The sequence below is a fragment of the Galeopterus variegatus genome, unplaced genomic scaffold, assembly GCF_000696425.1.
Source record: "Galeopterus variegatus unplaced genomic scaffold, G_variegatus-3.0.2 Scaffold3730, whole genome shotgun sequence".
In the NCBI taxonomy this organism is placed as follows: domain Eukaryota; kingdom Metazoa; phylum Chordata; class Mammalia; order Dermoptera; family Cynocephalidae; genus Galeopterus; species Galeopterus variegatus.
Genome location: NW_007729841.1, coordinates 205,575 through 212,243, shown reverse-complemented (window position 1 = coordinate 212,243; position 6,669 = coordinate 205,575).

The window sequence follows — 6,669 nt, the reverse complement described above, 5'->3', positions numbered from 1 at the left end:
GTTACTGAGTGGATCTGTTTATCAGAAAATTTTAAAATGCTTACTAAGCAGCCTAACTACATGCTTCTCAGCCTGATATTCAGGGTCTCCACCTTTTGACTGACAAAACAGGCTCCTAAAGTATTTTACGTTGTTTGGTGACTCTTTTGCAACCAAGTGCCCAATAAGTGTTTGAAATATGATTTGTAAGAAACCTGGCACAGTTAAATATAATTGAAAAAGCATGGGCTTTAAAGCTTTCCTGAATTTGAATCCTGTCTCTGCCTCTTTTCACCTTCAAGAATTTAGGCAAGTTATTACTTTCTGTGTCTTTTTTCTCCTCGTATGTAAAATGAAAATAATAATATCTAATTCATAAGAGTTTTGTAAGGATAGTGGAAGTCAAATTATAATTGTAGTGTAGTCTTATAACACCGAGGTCACAGGTTTGGATCCCTCTACTGGCCAGCTGCCAAAAAAAATAAAAATAATTATAATTGTAATTTTAATTCTAGATGTGCTCCACAGGATGACCTCAGGGCTTCCTATGCTAGGTTGATTACTGTTCAGCATTAGATTTTTTTTATTATTTGAATCAAGAACTATCTACTGGAATCTTGTAGATTTTCAGAACAACAGGAATTAAACAGAATTCCTTTTGCTGCCCACTTCTTTAGCATCTTCCTCACTACAGAAAACTAAGGAAAGTGTACATTAACACAAGTTGCAAGACAAATGCATAGTTGCAATCTAGGATGGATAATCCACCCTTGCCTCAAATTGGGAACAAACTCAGGAGCTATGTCCAATTTAAGTAATGTCAATAGTGAACGAAGTTATGCATTCTGAGCAATTAACTACAAGACTGTTCTTTAAGAGCTGGCCGGTTAGCTCAGTTGGTTAGAGCATGGAATTATAACACCAATGTCAAAGGTTCAGATGTCCATATTGGCCAGCTGCCAAAAAGAAAAAAGACTGTTCTTTAGAGTACAGAGTAAATATTTTCCTATTGTAATCAAATAAAACTTACAACAAGGTTAATGTGATACATATTTAATGATATATGTAATTGTTGTGGTGCTGCATGATAATTAGGCCTTAAATGTTAAGCTGTTTACATAAATGACTGTAATTGGTTATTCTTTCACAGCCAAACACATTTTTTAGTGTTTGCTCATTTTATTAATTTTCTAGAATGTATACTCATGCCAAAGATGTAGTTTTCTCTGAAACCCTTTACTATTTAATCATGCACTCACACAAACATACTCTTCAGAATGACACAGCAGGGTTCTCCTCCCAATTTGGTACTAAAATAGCTACTGTTCAAGGATCTCAGTGTGTGTTTTCTCGTTTTAGTCCTTAAGCAACCCTTTAAAGGTTTTGTTACTCCCATTTTAGTGATACAGACACTGATATTCAGAGAATTATAAACAAGCAACATAGTAGAGATTCAAACTTCTACCCCAACCCCTAACCATTATTTTATACCACTTCAGAAGGTAATAGATCCCAACAGAGATGTGTAAAGATATATAAACAGATGAAATGGCTCTAAGAAGTACGGAATATGCATAGCATATCCGAGGGGAGAATGAGTCAATCTGAAAGAGGGACGGAGGGTTAGTCAATAATGGAAAAGTTGGAGCCTGTTGAAGCGGACTTTCTTAGTGCCCATTTAAGAAAGATTGGAGCCTTGGCTGGTGAATTTCAAGCATCATTGCGCTATTGTAGCCTGTTATAGTGTAGAGATACTTTATCAGCCTAACGTCATCAAATATTCAAATTTTAGAACTAACCCCCCTTATTCTGATTCCTTAAAAAAGAATCATTACAAGAGTTAAACTAATTTTTTTCAACCTTTTTATCATTGCCAGCCCAAAAGAGCCTTTTTAGGCAATCACCTTGCCCCACAAAGTTTTAATACTACAGAAATACCATACTGTTTATGTGCTCTCTCTATATATGTACTTTGTACATAAAAAGAGTAAGATTTTTTTTGCTGCTCAAGAATAAGACTTTTGTCTCCCCCACCCCCATTAAGAGTGCATGTGTTAAAACATTGGTGCATGAATAATGAATCTTCCCATGTAGACCTACCTTCAGGTTCAGGATATGCTGGTTATGCAAAGGAGTGTGTCTATACATATGACAATTATATTTCTCATTGTAAATAATTTCTGTACATATGACAATTCTACATTTTGTAAATTAATAAATTGATAATTTTACATATGAGCTTGGTTAGTATGAATCTGCTCCTAAATAAATAAAGGGGCCATTCTCTATCTAAGCCTGTAAAACAGCCTGAGAGGCCTTCTGATAGCCTGTTTGCCTTCAACAAGTCAACCTAGAGAGCATACCTTTTTACTTAAAACTTCTAGAGCATTCTTATGTGTTTGTTCCTTCATTCAGTAAATATTTACTGAGCCTTGCTATAAGCCAAGGACTGTGCCCAGTACTAGGGATTCAAAGACTAATAAAATATTCTGTTCACAAGAAAAAGCTCACTATTCAGATGTGGAGACAGATATGCACGTAAATAAATACATGATAATATGTGCTGTAACAGAGATGTGCTAAGTGCACTGAGGGCTCCAAGAAGGGATTAATCAATTCTAGAGAGAATTAAGGGGTAGTCCTCTTGAAAGTGATGAGTTAAGTCTTGGAGAAGAGTGGGAACAAAATTCCAAGCAGAAAGAACAAATTATGAAAAGGTCCAGAAGCATGAAATAGCATGGCCAGTTTGGTCTTTGTGACTGGAGTACAGAAGACAAGAAAGAAGAGGGTCACTGTACCTGAAGTTGTGCAGGTGGAGGTCAGACCATAAAGGTCTTTGCACTTCACCCTGGTTTCACTGCAGTATTTTGAACTGGGGAGTGGTGTTATCTAAAGTAAATCTGGGCTTTAGAGCTATCTCTCTGTCAGTGGTGTGGACTGAGAAGTGGCAAAATGAAAAGCCAGGAGTTATAGCAGCCCAAGTAAGAGATGATGCAGGCTCAAAATAATACTGTTGGAATGGGGATGAAGAAGTGAGCTTAAGGTGTTTTAGAAGTAATTAGTTAATTAATGGGGGAAAAGTGAGTGAGGTGGCAGAATTAAAGATTCGCAGATGTTCAGCTTGGTTGACTGGTTGGATAATGATGGTACTCACCCAGAGACGGAACACAGGGCAAATGGCAGACATGAAGGAGAAAGAGTAGATTTTGTTCTGGATATGTTGAATTTGAGGTGCCTATAGGATATACAGGTAATGTTCACTAGGCAGCTCAAAAGCCCAGGGAGATGTCCAGCTCAGATAAATACATTAAGGAGTAAAAAGCAGATTTACATAGACCTGAAGCCACAGGAGAGCACTGAGAGAACTTGAGCTCATTGAATGCAAAAAGACAAAAAGAAGGGTGAAGAATAGAAACTTGGATTACAACAACAGGTAAGACACAGAGGAAGAGCCCATAGTCCAGAAATGGAGAAGTAAATTTGAGAGACAGAAGTGGCAGTAAAGGTGGGAGTTGGAAAGTAGTCAGCAGAGCATTAAGACCCTTTAAAGGGCTGACCAGTTAGCTCAGTTGGTTAGAATGCAATGTTATAACACCAAGGTCTAGGGTACAGATCCCTTTTGGGTCAGCCACCAAAAACAAGAAAAAACCATAACAAAAAAGACCCTTTAGGCCCTAAATACCTGAAAATATTATGGTGTTTCCTATGTAATTTAAAATAAAAATATTATAAGCAAGAAATCGGTGTAAGGGAAGTCCAACAAAGTTCTGATTTTTTTCTGTGGTGACCTCTTATATATGCTTCATTAGCATTATTTTGGTGTGTTTGTTTTACTAATGGTCTAAGTACATTCAAGTATTTGTTCACCTACTTAATAATCTAGCACTGAGAGTACATGAAGGAAAATGGGTTAGTCAACAGTGCTAAATACTACAGAGAAATCAAAGGTAAAGATTAAAAAATACTCGCTGGAAAAAAGAAAAAGTACCAATTTTACTAGCATATGGATAGACAAGTATACTAACTAATGGAACAGAATAGAAAATCCAGGAGTAAACCAAAATACATGTAGGAATTTAGTATATGATAATATACTAAACATAAATAATAAATATAATAGTGGGCTATTCAATAAGTGGTGTAGACATTTAGATAACCATCTGGGGGAAAAATAAATATCACTCTATACCTCACATGAGGCTCAACTCTAAATGGATTAAATATTTAATTAAAAATTGAAAACCATAAAAGTACTAGAAGAAAATATGAGAGGATTCCTTTATAATCTTGACAGGGAAGGAAAATCTAACTATGGCAGAATGCATAAAAGCAGAGGTTAGTAATATGGCTACACAAGAGTAAAGATTTCTTCTTCTTCTTCTTTTTTTTTTTTTGCAGCTGGCCAGTAAGTGGATCCAAACTGATGACCTTAGTGGTATGAGGCTGTGCTCTAACAACTGAGCTAACCAGCCAGCCCAAAAATTTCTGCAGAGCAAAAAAACACCTTAAGTAATGTCAAAACATAAATGGAAAAAGGCGGAAAATGTTCGCAATTCATATCAAGAAAACTAATTATCTAATATAAAGAGCTCCAAGGAAATAGGTAAGAAAGAGATCAATCACTCAACAGAAATGTCAGTGAAAGATACAAATAGAGCCTATGTGTACTGGTTAAGAGCATACAGATTTCGAGGCCCACTACCTATGTTGGAATCCTAGCTCAGTCACTTACTAGCAGTGTGACCTTGGGCAAGTCTCTGATCCTCAATTTCCTCTTCCATAAGATGCATTTAGGGCTTGCCAATTAACTCAGTTGGTTAGAGTGTGGTGCTGATAACACCAAGGTCCAGGGTTTGTACTGGCCAGCCGACAAAAAAAAGCAGATAGTAATCTAAGCTACCTAAGAAGGTTAAATGAGATGAAGGCCAGGCAGAATAACCTTGTGAAAGAAAGAGGGGCACAGAGAAAATGGGTTCCAAATGTCTGGCATCTGGGAAACTTGAAGCAAGGAGATTCCAGGAAGAGGACCAGTGCAATCCCCATCTGTCTCTTCTTTCATTAGGGGCAGTTATTTATTAAGTCACTACAAGTATGAGACACAGCCCTAGGCCTAGGGATACAATATAAGTAAAACAAAGTACTTGCCTTCAGTGTAGCTTAAAAGAGAAATGTAGCTTAAGAGAGACAGCCATCAATCAAATTCTACAAAAATATTTAATTACAAACAGACGAATACCATGAAAGACATTTGCACTAAAAAGGGGTATATAATAGGGGAACCTGACAGAGTTTGGGAGGACAGATTGAGGAAGTGATTGTTGAGCCAGCATCTGAAACATGAGTGGGAAGTTAAACAGGCAAATAGTGAAGGAAGGGAAACGTGGAAGGAGGGAATGGAAACTGTTGAAGGTGCACAGAACAGCATAGGCACTGAGGCAAGAAAGAAGGACACTGGTCCACTGCAGATGAAGCTAATGTAAGGTGTAGGTGGAAGGAGAGGAGACTGGAGCGGAAGGCAGGCCAGATTATCTAGGGCCTTGGTAGTCTTCTTAAGGATTTTGGACTTTATCCTGATAGCAGTGGGAAGTCACTAAATGGTTTTTAGCAGAAGACTAACAAGATCAAATTTGTATCTTGAAAGGCACACTCTGGCTGCAGGGTGGAGAACTGTGTGCAGACTAAAGGGAGGCAAAAGAGTGTATGGAAAGACAAATTCAGAGGCTGCTGTAGTTCAGGCCAATGATATGCTCCCTAACCCTACTTGTTTACCTAACATTACTTTAGCAGAAGGCAAAGTCTTTTATGTTTACATAGTAAATGCATATCAAATGTTAGCTATTATTATTGTCTACAGTTAGAGATAAAAGCCTTAAAATTAATTCACCAGGAAGAATGAATCCATTGGAATGAAAGGATTTTATTGAAAGCATGGATATTTGAGTCAGATTCTCTCCTTTCCAGATAGGAAGGAGAGAGTTAGAGAAGTAAAAAGTGATACCACAGCAGGGAGAAGAGGTCAAACAGATTTTCCTGATTGCTTTGTTGCTGGTGCATACCAACTATCTGTTTTGCCAAATTTTATCTTCACTGTGCTTGGACAAGAATGTTGGGCAAAGTTACTTTATGGTTACCCTGGCAAACTCAGTGCTTTTTAGTGAGATATGGGCCCGGGAGTGTAGATGTTGCTGCATGTTTCAGTTCTTTTCAACACTGTGGAGTCATCACAGATGTCTAGGAAAACAATATCTAAATAAATCATTCTGAAATTGAACCTGTGCATTATTTAGCTGGTTTAAGGGTTAGAATATGCTGATGACCCAGCTACCCTATCTTGTCATGTATGTGTCATTGGCAAAGCAGATCCTTCAGATGGGAGGCCTCAAAGTCTTTCTAAAAAATACGGTTTTTTGGGCCAGCCCGGTTGCGCCGCTTGGGAAGCGCGGCGGCGCTCCCGCCTGAGGGTTCGGATCCCACATGTGGACCGGTGCCCGCTTGCTGGCTGAGCGAGGCGTGGGAGCAACACCGAGGGTTGCGATCCCGTTGCCGGTCCCCGGTCCAGTACGGGGGCAACACTGAGGGTTGCGATCCGTTGCCGGACACGGAAAAAGACAAAAAGACAAAAAAAAAATACGGTTTTTTGGGGGGAGCCGGCCCGTGGCTCACTCGGGAGAGTGTGGTGCTGATAACACA